General features: G+C 45.3%; 4 non-coding genes across 4 annotated transcripts; all 4 read left to right on the forward strand.

Annotated features, from left to right (window-relative positions):
• Positions 1-320: 320 nt before the first annotated feature.
• On the forward strand, positions 321-402 carry trnas-gcu (transfer RNA serine (anticodon GCU)). Its single transcript has one exon. It is a non-coding gene; the product is annotated as a tRNA-Ser (tRNA).
• Positions 403-4,104: 3,702 nt separating this feature from the next.
• Positions 4,105-4,177, forward strand: trnak-cuu (transfer RNA lysine (anticodon CUU)). Its single transcript has one exon. It is a non-coding gene; the product is annotated as a tRNA-Lys (tRNA).
• A 2,010-nt stretch (positions 4,178-6,187) lies between these two features.
• Positions 6,188-6,269, forward strand: trnal-aag (transfer RNA leucine (anticodon AAG)). Its single transcript has one exon. It is a non-coding gene; the product is annotated as a tRNA-Leu (tRNA).
• A 3,838-nt stretch (positions 6,270-10,107) lies between these two features.
• Positions 10,108-10,179, forward strand: trnaa-cgc (transfer RNA alanine (anticodon CGC)). Its single transcript has one exon. It is a non-coding gene; the product is annotated as a tRNA-Ala (tRNA).
• Positions 10,180-12,840: the final 2,661 nt, after the last annotated feature.

The raw sequence follows: 12,840 nt of genomic DNA on the forward strand, positions 1-12,840 counted from the left end.
CTTCAGTCTAACGCTGTTCCAGCATTGGATGAAAGAGACTGGTGCTCTCATCTTCTTCAACACTGACTTGTTCTACCAGGACAAGAGAATCTGAGCTTGGATGTCATTTAGCAGTCAAAGGCTTGTTAAACTGGTCAACATCAGCTGGTGTTCACTCTGATGATGTAGCGATGGTCTGGATTCTTCCTTCTGGAGCACCAAGCTGCTGGGAAGAAGCCTGATGATGTCAGAGTTGTGTTCAGTGGCTCCTGCTGGGTCCATTTCCGACAAATGGGCTCCAAAGAGTTCAGCTGTTTCAAAGGTCAGGGTTGCTGTTAGCAGACGAGGTGGCCGAGTGGTTAAGGCGATGGACTGCTAATCCATTGTGCTCTGCACGCGTGGGTTCGAATCCCATCCTCGTCGCAAGTGTCTCTAGTTTCTGCTCCTAGATTATGGAAAGACTCTGAACTGTGAGGCTTTTAACTGACACAGATACCAGTTGAGTCAACTTCCCTTTCACAACCTGACCAAAACAACTCTGACACCCAGAGCTCACATGTGTCAATCACCTCTGGAGAAGGTCCCGCCCCCTTAGAGCCATAAATCCTCCCATCAGTGAAGAAAACTGAAGACACCTCTTGGATGAGAGCTGAAGCGTCTTCTAGAAACCTGAAACAGTCCACTTGGAACGTTTAAATAATTCTACAATCCTACAGTTTCATTGAGCTTTTGTCCAAAGCCACGTTCATGTATCACATGTATATAATATATATGTGACACTCTTTCATCTACTCATTGACCAAAAATACAGTCTCATACCAGTAAATTTGTGCAGAAGAAAACGTTATTTGTGCTGCTTCTTTATTCATTTATTTAGTTTAGTTAGTATTTTTTAATGTGTTTTCTTTCAAGTCACATTTTGTCCATTAACTTCATAATCAGAGTCGCCATCTCATCACATGACTAAAGTCTGGGTTCTGTATTGGTGGTAAAATATCCTTCCATGCCCCTCACTAGTTTGCACACAGAAAAGCATATTTTACTGGTTTCAGATCTCTTAGCTTGTTCTCTCTCTTAAACCAGCTGAGGCAGCTTTCATTGTGTGATTCATTTTAAAATATAAATATGGAACAGAACCATTGGAATAAGATGTCAGGACATTTGAAGGAATGTCAATCTCCTGTTGAAATGTTGCAGTGTGCAGCTGAGGCTCTCTGGCAGTGGCACCAGGAGCCCCAATGGCAGAACCTGGACCCTCCTGGAGGAGAACCACAGGTGAGGGCCTTCTTGGCTCCAGATTGATGGAAATAAAGTGTCTGAGGCTGTTAGCAGCCATGAAGTTGATCTGGTTGGCACTGGTATTTGTTCTTGCTGCAGCTCAGGAGTGATTCAGGAGAAGAGTTTCAGAACAGCCCAGGTTGGGGACTGGAATTTTAAAATTTCCCCTGGAACCAAACAACCTTGGGAGGTAAAACCTCCAATCATAGCCACTCAGATGCAGCAGCAGAAAGAAGCTGTCATCCACCCTGACAGTCAGAGCATCAAGTCAAGGAAACATCACCATCTTGTAGTTCCAAACCTCCACCTGTCAGATTCAGCTACTTCTTATTGTGGGACTTTAAACTTGAACACAATGGAATTTGGACAAGGAGTTTTCCTTCAAGTCCAAACATCATCGTCCAGCCTCCAACCAGAGGTCCATCAGTTATCATGGAGCCACAGGTGGAGTCTGGATTCTTTTCAGGAATGAGACGGCAATGAGAGTCCTGCCAAGTGACATCACTGACATGAATGGATGACTTCAGTCATGTGACTGGATGACTTCAGTCACGTGACTGGAGGACACCCAGATAGCAAAGGTCCACTCATGTGTGTCCTCACTGCTCCACAGGTCTGTCAAATGTTCTGTAAAATAGTTGGACCCAGCAGAGCTGCTAGATTAGGAGTTGATGGAGTCGTTGCAGATACCAGGGTCCAAAGTCCAGCTTGAACCTGGTTTGTGCAGTTCTTTGTCAAGCTAGCAGCCATTCTTTTCACTGCCAAGCTAAAGTGACTTCTGTCAACAAAGGTCAACATACAAAAGGATATTTCTACTGGCAGTTCAAGATTTTGATCAAACTCCTTTTTCAGAGCTGGAACCTTCCTCTTGTGTCAGCTTTCTGTTCCCATCTCCATGGTAACGGTCAGTTTTGACCCACGTCTTCAATCAGCTGTCAAATAAACTAAAACAGTTTTCTATCCTCCAAGTTGTTTCCATCTCTTGGTGACCTTGTTAGGCTTCCTTATCCATGGAAATATTGGTTTGAAGATTTAGTTGTGGGCCTCTGGACCTTTTTTTAGTCACTAAACCCTGGATTTATTTTTTCAGCAACAGAACTTTAATACAAACACAAAATGAAAAGCAGAACAAGCCAGAACCCAAAATATGGATTTGCAAGGTCAACAAACAACAACCAGTCAAGCAAACCAAACCAACAGAAACCAACTACAAATTGTTTGAGTCATGACAAAGTCCAGGACCCACTTTTCACCCTACAATGTAAACCAATGGGAGGCTGTCTCCTCAGACACACATAGCCTCAAACTGACGCTTCTCTCGTCTACACTGTAACTCTCTCCACTTCACAAATAACTTCACTACATTCCTGACAAAAATGCCTACTAAAATGTGTTACATTCAACTTTTGACCACAATCTGGGGATTGATGAGCCTTTTTCAAACAACAAACTCTCCAAAAATCCTCTCTCCTCTCCACTCTGACAGAGAGCAGCGGGGGAGGGGCTCTTAGAGGCTCAGCTCTGATTCTCACTTGGTGTCACACTGAGGCTTCTACCTCCTAAACTACAAGTCCCACCGCTCTCATAAAATACATCCTTGGATTCAGGATGACTCCTGCTACTTTTCTGCAGTGGACAGAAGGAGGCTCAGGCCCTAACAACACTGCCTCCAGCTTTAATTAAGACCTCAGTTTTGTTCTCTGCCTCCATGACAGGTTAATGGACATCAACTGGTCCTGAGTCACCAGGAGACACAGACATGTCCAGCTGAGTGACATCAGCAGGACTGTGGAGGTTTATACTGAGTCTCCTGACGACAAGTGGCAGTACAGAGATATTAAAGAGGGTCTGAGCTAAAACTGAACCTTGGGGAACTTCAACCTTTGATCTCAGAGTTCTGTTTTTAATCTTAGAATTCTTTCTTTGATCTCTCCTTGATTTCTCAATGATTTCTTTGTGGACTCCAATTGTCTCTGATCTCTCAGTGAGACAAAGACAGAGCAGCTCCAACCTCAGCCTCCAGGAGGCCCTGATCCTCTAGTGGTCAGTCCTCTGTGTTGTGGCTGCAGCAACCCTGGTTTGAATCAGGGTCCCAGCAGCAACATTCCTACTGACTAGTGTTTGTTGTTCAACTGGACAGTTTGTCTGGTGAAGCTCTCTCAGACACTCCTTTCTTCATCCTCCCTTCAGGCTCAGCAGCATCAGTGTCAATGTGTCTGACTCGGACCAGAACCCTCAACCTGGAGGCTGTGGTGCAATGAGAACACATCTGACAACCAATCAGAGGAGGGTCTGTTTGACTCCTGAAAACTCCATTAAAGCCTGAGAGGAACTTGTTCTTCATCTCCAAATTCCCTCCCTGCACGTTGTCTCTCCAGAAATCATTCAAGTCCAAGTTGAACCTTAGACTAAAAGCTCCCAGTAGGTGATGCAGGCTCCACCTCACTCCTGGTTCTGGAACCTCACCAGTTCTTGCTCTCTCACCACTTGGATCTCATGTTCCTGACATCTCTGAGCTTGTTTCCTATCCACCTGTCTCATGTTGATGAGGTCATCCAGCCTGATGATCTCTAGGTTCTCCTTTGAGTGGTTCCCTCTGGGAGAGTTCTCTCTCTATAACTTGTGTGTGTGTTTGCTCGTATCCTGTTTCTCCTTGACAGCACTTTAGTGTTTTTACCACTGGTGTCTCATCTGTGGTTCACCTTTTATTTGACTTCTTTGTCAAAGATGAAGGTGTTTGTGGTCATTCATCAATCATGTGATGGCTCATGTGACTGTGAGTCTGATGGAGAGCTTGTAGCGTCTCTCACTCTGATCAGTTCAGGCTATTGAAGCTACTCTGATGTAGCCTGACTAGCTCAGTCGGTAGAGCATGAGACTCTTAATCTCAGGGTCGTGGGTTCAAGCCCCACGTTGGGCGTTCATCTTGAACATCCCTGCTTGTCCTCTCACTTTCTGCAGCTGTGATTGGGAATTGTAAGAAAAATCACTGAATGAACAACACAAACACAGACTGTGTCTGAAGTTCCACACCTGCACCCGACTCAGAATGAAAAACCAGTGTGGAATCAATTGTATCCACTGTCAATCCTGATTCTGGAGAAATTTCTTCATATGTATTGATGGACGCGAGCCAAGCAGAAATTTCCCACAATGCCATAGTGTTTGGTCAGTGTTGAGCAGGCGTCAGTCTGACAATGATGTCATATTATTGTGTCATCACCTGACCAGACCCAAAAGTAGGCTCAGGTATCAGTTTCTTCTCAATGCTAATGTCTGCTAGCTTAGTCTGCTACTTTGATGGCTCTGTCTGCTCAAAGGTCCAGACCCCTGGATGTGGTGGTTCCTACCTGAACGTAGATTCTGTCAGCTCATGTTGTTAAATCAACTCACCAGGAACACCAGTAGATTTCAATGGACTGACAATGAGTCTCATTGAATGGGTGTCTCGTCCAATGAGAAACAATCAGTCTCAGGTTGAAGCTCATCAATGAGGTCTTGTGGATCAGTGGCTTGCATGAATGAATGAGTTGGAAGACTTCTTGGAAATTAAAGAGGATTTAATACAATTAAGAAAACCCTTAAGACAGAGTGATAATTCCAGCAGAGTAATTAAGGCCCATATTGAGTAGCAGGTATGAATTAGCCTGGATTTATCTGAGCTTCAAGTAGACGTCAAAGAGGCAGGTGGAAAGGTGTGTAGGATGAACGATGGTGACCTCCAACCAAATGAAGAGGACTGAGTGGAGGCTGACCAGCTCTACGGAGTCAGGCGGAGTTTGGCAGCGAGACAGGAGTCCAGGCCTGAATCGGTGTGTGGCAGCACAGACAGCTGTGAGCTGTCATGCCTAATTGGCAATTGCACAGCCAACCACCGGAGGCGCCCTCACTCATAAGAGGGGCGATTCCCTCCCTGCCCCATCTCTCTCTCTCTCTCTCTCTCGCTGCTCCTGACGGGTGACGTCATTTCCGCGCCGGATGTTTTGCTTCGGACAGGTAACGCGGCTTGTCTGCTCACCTGCTGCTCTTGGCTCACGTAGCACTGAGCTAATGATTGTGTATTGTGCTGCAGAGCGGCCGATTTGGTAATGAGAGTCCTGCCAAGTGAAATCACTGACATGAATGGATGACTTCAGTCACATGACCCAAACAGCGACCATCAGTCTCCCTCCAATCCTGTACTTGGGTAAACAACAAAAACAGAGTAAAAGTCTCTGGCAACATATTTGTTTCCTGTAGGGTTTCTTCATGTATGTGTGGTGTACCTGCTCTCCCAGAGGACTGCCATCTTTGTTCTGTGGGCTGACATGTTTTAGTGTCAGCACAGGTCATAGCGCTGAGACTGAACTCTCATTCTCCTCCAACTATTATTTCCACCTCACACTCCTACAGATATTCAAGTGAACAGGGAACACAAATTTATGCTCAACTTCTCCTGTGTATTCATCCACAGTCACTAAACAACAACCAAACCAAACAAAAGAGGTTTGCTAGCATGGCGATCAGCTGTAGTTCACCATCTTATCCAGGTCACATGACTCAGGAGTAGCGTGGCCGTCTGGCAACCAAAGGGTGGCTGGTTTGATCCTCACTTTCTCCAGTGACCATGTCAAAGTGTCCTTGAGTAAGATACTGAACCCCTAAATACTTCTGATGAGTAGGTTGGCTCCTTGCATGGCAGCCTTCAGCATCAGTGTGTGAGTGTGTGTGAATGAGAGGACATTGTTCAGCTCCTTGAGGGCTGCTGAGGTAGAAAGGCTCTGTACAAACTGAGTCCTTTTACCATTTCTTTCCTGCTTCTAGCAGCGCTGTCGTCACTTCCTGTGACCGTGGGAGGAAAGGGGTCCCCCTTCAGAATAAGTTTTATATCATTATGTTACTTCCTCTTCAACATGCCTTTAGCAGACCAACTCAGAGAACAGCTCAGTGAGGTAGTGTGGCCGAGCGGTCTAAGGCGCTGGATTAAGGCTCCAGTCTCTGAGGAGGTGTGGGTTCAAATCCCACCACTGCCATCATGTCACTGGAGAGGTGTGGCAGGTCTCTCGCAGCCTTTCCTTTCACTTCCACAGGTATCTTCAAACCTGTGACCAAAAGAAGAAGTGGGTCCTGAAAACTCTCCAGCTGGTCCAGAACGCTGCTGCCTGACTAGAACTAGTAGAAGAGACCATGTCTCTCCTGTACTGGCTTCTCTGCATGGCTCCCTGTCACATTCAGAATAGAATTCTAAATTCTCCTTCTACCATCAAAGTCCTCAACAGTCAGGCTCCTTCCTACCTGACAGAGCTCCTAGTCCCCTATTATCCAGCTAGAACCCTTCGCTCCCAGGATGCAGGGTTACTGGTGGTTCCTAGAGTTCTAAAAGTAGAATGGAGCCAGAGGCTTCAGCTATCAGGCTCCCCTCCTGTGGAACCGTCTCCCAGTTTCAGTGCTCACAGTGGTCCTCAGTGAGCTCAGGGAGCTTGTGAGGATAACCAGACACATGAAAAACTAGAGGGAACATTGGCTGAAGCTCAGTGTCTCCTGATGTACATGGCAGGGCAGCTGCTGCTGATGTCATCAAAATGAGCCCTGGAATCACAAGGTTTGCTGTGACGAGAGGCACTGACATCAAGACATGTTTGGAGCTGTTTATGGTTGATGGTTCTGTTCATGCCACTGTCACTAAAAAGAGTCAGCATTGCTGTGACAAACCTCAAAGGAAAAAAAGTCCATGGTGACAAGTGGAAAGACATTGATGAGGGACACCTGGATGCTTCTATTGGTGTTCTTCTTCTTCCTGGAGTGTTCAGATCCTGCAGTGAGGCCACTGATCGTCTCTGGGACGCATCGACAGGCAGAAATATTTTCCGGGCCACAAGGCCACTTCAGAACTTTCAACGAACATCAAGAGTCCTCAGATTTGACGACAGAGACACCGGAGCAAGAACTGACAAGCTTGCCCCCATTGGGGATGTCTGGGAAAGATGGGTGCAGCTCCTTGCACCAACATTCAACCCAGGGCCAGAGGTGAGAGTGGATGAACGTCTTGTCCCTTTCTGAGGAAAATGCCCCTTCCAGCAGTCCATGCCCAGTAACCAGGAAGGACGGCAGAGCAGAGTTTGTGTTCTGGCCTGTTCTGCTTTTCATTTAGTGTTTATATTAAAGTTCTGTTGCTGAAAAAAAGACTTTTATGCCAAACCCAAAGGTTCATTTTATCATTTTTTTAATTGAAATCAAGGGTTTACTGACTAAAAAAAGGTCCAGAGGCCCACAACAAAATATTCAAATCAATATTTCCATGGATAAGGAAGCCTAACAAGGAAACCAAGAGATGGAAACAACTTGGATGATAGAAAATTGTTTTTAGTGAATTTTACAGCTGATTGAAGATGTGGGTCAAAACTGACCGTTACCATAGAGATGGGAACAGAAAACTCAAATGGAAGCTCAAAAGGGGACTTAGCTCCAATGGTAGAGTGCTAGCTTAGCATGTGAGAGGTAGAGGGATCCATGCCCTCATTCTCCAGATTACTTCAGCTTGTTCTGTTGATCAGAGGAGCTGCTGGGTGATGAATGCTGATGTTTGTCCACTGGTGTGATAAAGTGTCCCCTGTTACTGAGATGTGGATGAACACCTGCTCAGGTCAAAGCTGCAATCAAACCAGGGACTCTGAACCTCCCACACAGTGAAGGAGTTTGTCCTGCAGGTTGATGGACGCTTATTAAGTTCTATCTTTGATCAAATATAAGAAATGTAAAATAATTCAACATTGATTGCATTTCCCTCCTTTCTTTGGTGCCCTCAGACTTTCTGAGAACTGTAGGAGGAACTGCCCACTATTCTGTGTTTCTTCTGCTCAGTGGAGGAAGGAACGAAGGACCGGAGCTCTAAGATTTTCAGTTCCTACATCAGTGAATGGACTTTCTGTGCTGCAAGGAACCAAAGCTACTAAGGAGGATTACAGTTTGTCCTTGCAGGAGTCAGTGACTTAATAGAGTCTAACAAAGGGTTGGACCTGAATGAGACAGTCACCCTTCAACATGGGGCCATGGCAGAGTGAACCAAGAACACTACAATGGGGGTGAGAGTGGAGCCATGATGGATTCACAGTTCATCACCTCCACCATCATGTGGACCACCTGATCACCTCTCCCTCAACCTCTAAATAACTCATTCCCTGACCGGGAATCGAACGCGGGCTGCGGCGGTGAAAGCGCCGAATCCTAGCCACTAGACCACCAGGGACCACACTGACCTCGCCAACAACAGAGACTATACACAATGACTCAAGAACACAGGACTCTGTGGTCTCAGCTTGAGATGCAGAGGGTCCACCAAGACCACCAGACACCTCAGCCTCCTAAAGACAGTCCACCCCCAGGATCCTGCCCCCCTCTGCTCCAACTCAGCCCTCCATTCATAACTGACTTTGTCTCAGTCTCTTCCCAATGCCAGTCACTGAAACACTGACAATGTGATGGGGGCTTCCTGTCTTTATTACATTTTCTTCAAAGGATCCCGTGTGTCTTCTTTCTCTCTGTCTGTACTGGAGTGTGGTACCAGGCCCAGCTTGAACGGGTGACTGTGTCTGAGTGGGTTGAGGCTGGGCTGCAGGTATTGGGAGGTTTGAACCCATCTGTGAGGCTCCAGGTGGAGCGATCACCTGTGAGGGTCCAGGGACAGCAGGAAGCTGCACAGATGGTAAAGACATGGAGGGGAGACAGGTGGTGCTGGAGCAGTGACAGGAAGTGTCTGGCATTTTGGTTCATCCTGTGAGCTGACGTGAGGTTGTGGTTTTGCCTCCAGCCTCACCTCCTCATCAGTGTTCAAAAGGTTCAAAGGTGAAAAAATGGGATTCAACCAAACAGCTGGAATGAAGAGTTGGTAACACTTGCAGAGCTGCAGGGAGCTGGACAGGTCTCACCGTGGGGGGATTTGTCCCACAGATCCTGCTGAAGTGGCTCCTTCTCCTGAGACCTGCAATGCTGGCTGGACCTTTGGAAAAAGACCACAACAAATCTTCATAAACATTTACTTCAGCAGGAACACACAAGAAGGTGGGACTGGTTCCTTTTTCATGTTCACTATTTTGTCGTCTTGGTTCATGTTTTGGTTGTCAAAGTTAATTCTGAATATTTGTGGAAAGTTCGCCTGCCTTTACTTGTACCAATACTTCCTTTAGTAACAAATTAAAAAGCTCAAGCTAAACTTCAGTCAGGACAACCATTCTTTCTCATTCTTCGACCTCTGTTTTATGTCCATGACCATCCTGTCTGTCACCTTTGGTGATGGAGACATCAGTTGATGACATCAGCAACGGTCCTCAACCTAACTGCCTCTGCCAGAAGTGAGCTGTCATCTGTCTCAGGGGACACAGTCGGGTGGACCGGGGCGGATGAGGGCCTGCTGCTTCCTTGAAATATTTCTAAATATTTCAGTTGCAACTGTATAGTGATGGTGGCTCAGTTTAGAGCTGTCAATCAATGTTAATAACTGATCTTAGCATCTGGAGATTATTTTAGGAACACAAATACTTTTACTTCATTCTGAGGATGAGCAGACGTTCAATATAATTCTCATTTCCTGGTCAAAGACCCCTGCTAGTCAGAGAGGATCTGGGCTGGATTGGAAAGCTTCTGAGAGGAAAACCTTCACTCTGGACTGGACTGAGAACGGAGCAGCCTCAGCTTCCTGGAGCCTGACTTGCCTCTGTGGTCTAAGGCTGTGTGGGCTGACATCACAGTGAAACTACTGAGATCACAGAGCCTTTGAGATCACAGGCTGACTTCCTTTTTATCCCTAAAATGAAGAATAAAAATGTTGTGTCTGTGTTTGTGTTGCTGCATCAGTTAAACAGTGACTCTGACAGAGGGGATGAAGCTCAGTGGTAGAGCGCATGCTTCGCATGTATGAGGCCCCGGGTTCAATCCCCGGCATCTCCAGCTGGTCCTTTGGAGCCTTCATCTTATCAGCTAAATTGATCCATAAATGTGACAACAGTTGATAACAAACTACCAGAAGAGAAACCAGTCTGTTGCATATCAAAGTATTTGTAGCAGGGTCAGTGTGACTGTGAGCCTTCATAGCCAGCATGAAGGAGCTGGTTTTATCTTTGCTGGGGAAATCCCACACACAGCTGCTCTCAGTTCCAAATGTGTGTGTCCTCACTCCTCCGTCCTCCTGCTGCCCTCAGAATACAGACACAATTCAACCTGGCAAGTTTGGAGCATAGAAGTGCTCCTGAAGAGATGTGTGTCAGCCCACAGCTGGCTGTTCTTACCTGGAACCTCAAGATGAAACTGCTTCCACAGATTGGAAATGAATCTGATGTTGACTTTTGGACAAATCACCTGTTCATCAGTTCATCATCACTTCCATCCATTTCTACTGCTTATCTTGTTATAGAAAGGAGTCTATCTGCTGTGTGACTGAGGCAGTTACTGTGAGCTGCTGCATGTCTCAGTGTGTGTGTGTGGGGGGGGGGGGCTGTGTGTGACTGGTCGGCTGCCAAGGATTATTGATGAGATCAATCATGATCAGCTCTGAGATCACGGCACAGAAGAAGGAGACTTTTTGATTTTTGGGGGTTCAGTTTCTAAGTCAGACACATCATCACAATTTGAAGTTTTCCTCCAGTAAAAAACAAAACCAAACAAAAACATGATTTGACTTTTGATGTCTCCATTTTTTGGAAATTGTGAGTCCAACAAGCAGGAGGCCGTTTGAGCTTGGAAACTGTGAAGCATCACCAGTAACTGCTGGTTAATTTACAGTTGTTTCCTCCAAAAAGTTTAAAATGAACTCAATGCTGAATCCCTCATCGTCATCACTGAGCTGCAGAATTGGTCCATGCAGGAGGCTGAGCAGGTCTTCCTCTCTGGTCCAGTGTCTCAGCACAGGTCAGAGTAGAGAATTAAAACATGAACACAAATCTTTATCAGCTGTTTACTGATATCAGTGACTACCTTCAAGTAAGAGTGTTAGTGAATGGACCCTTTTTAAAGTTTATGTTATAATGTTTGAAAAATGAAGCTCACAAAAACACTATAAAAGTGTTTGTGGTAAAATGATTCCAGTAGATTTTATTGCCATTTTAAGAGTTCAAGCATATTTTGGTGACATTGTTTGATATCATGACTCACAGTTACTTTAGCAGGACCATCGGGACATGAAATCTTCCTCATCATCCCATATCGACCCTCAACCCCTCACACAGAACCAGGAGCCCTCAACTGAAGGAACCTTTAAAACTGAGAAGTTGGACAGAAAGCAGTATTTTGGTGGAATGAACCTTTAAAACTATAAATTAGAAAGTATTTTGGTGGAACGAACCTTTAAAACTATAAATTAGAAAGTATTTTGGTGGAACGAACCTTTAAAACTATAAATTAGAAAGTATTTTGGTGGAACGAACCTTTAAAACTATAAATTAGAAAGTATTTTGGTGGAATGAACCTTTAAAACTATAAATTAGAAAGTATTTGGTGGAATTGGAAGAAACCATTTATACTATAGTTAGAAAGGAGTATTTTGCTGTCATCTAATTCGATAGGTGGCGCTGTCACCAAAAAGCTAAAGTCCGCGAGAAAGCCGCGATTGGCTTTCCCATCCATCAATCGAACTGATCAATCAGCTTATCTACAGCTGCTCCGCATCAGCTGATCAAATCCCTCACTTCTGATTGACCCCTCTCAACTTAAATGTCACCCGGCCTCAACGACCGCTCTGCTAGCTTCTGGCTATGCTGCTCTGCCTGCTGCTATCTGCTGCCATTTCCTGTACAATTGCTCCTGCTCGCAACTTGCTACCCTCCACCTCCCCAGCTCCACCTTGTCCTGTATACATGTCATAGTTCATTCCATGTCATGTTGCTGCTCTGTTCACGGGGGTATGTTTGCTCTTCCAGTCTTAAACTGGGAGAACCTTCCCTCATGCTGCTGGTCCCCTGTTTCATGGTGCTCATGAAAAATTCTCAGGGGACTCCTCTGAACAGAGCCGTACCACCAGTTTGTGCTAGAATAAACAATCAAGCACATTATCATCCCATTGTTTCTTGACGTGAATGGACCTGACAGAACTTGTGTTCCTCAATAAAAATGCAGAAATGAATCACTTTTTAGTCTTTTATTTTATATGATTCAACACTTAAGTTCACAAAATTCCATAGAGAAGTTGAAAATTTCAGTTCTGAATTTTTTTATAGACAAATTTGCTCCATTTTACATAGCGACTCATTTCAGCATTTACACAAACAAATTGAACAAATGAAATTCTACAACGATGAGATGATATTTGAAGGAAAGGATGAGCGATTAAATGTTATTTCACAGGCTGATGTTGGGTTAGCAGTATGGAAGCTTTTCCATCTTTTTTCAGTTTGTTTACCTGCAATGATTGAGAACTCCTGCAGGGGTCGCTATTGAGTGGCCAACACAGTGTCAAAACAGTGCCGACACAGTTAGTGTAGTGTGTCAGTTCACTCCTTAAGGGATCATCATCCAATCACTACCTTGCAGTCCTCATCCATGCTGAGGAGGACAGACCTGAATCCTGTCTCCCTTTAACGTCACATGGAGTTTGGTACTCTTTCAAGATGAACCTCA

The sequence above is a fragment of the Aulostomus chinensis genome, chromosome 1 (genome assembly GCF_037954235.1).
Source record: "Aulostomus chinensis isolate RoL2024-O1b breed Wild chromosome 1, RoL_Achi_v1.0, whole genome shotgun sequence".
Classification (NCBI taxonomy): Eukaryota; Metazoa; Chordata; class Actinopteri; order Syngnathiformes; family Aulostomidae; genus Aulostomus; species Aulostomus chinensis.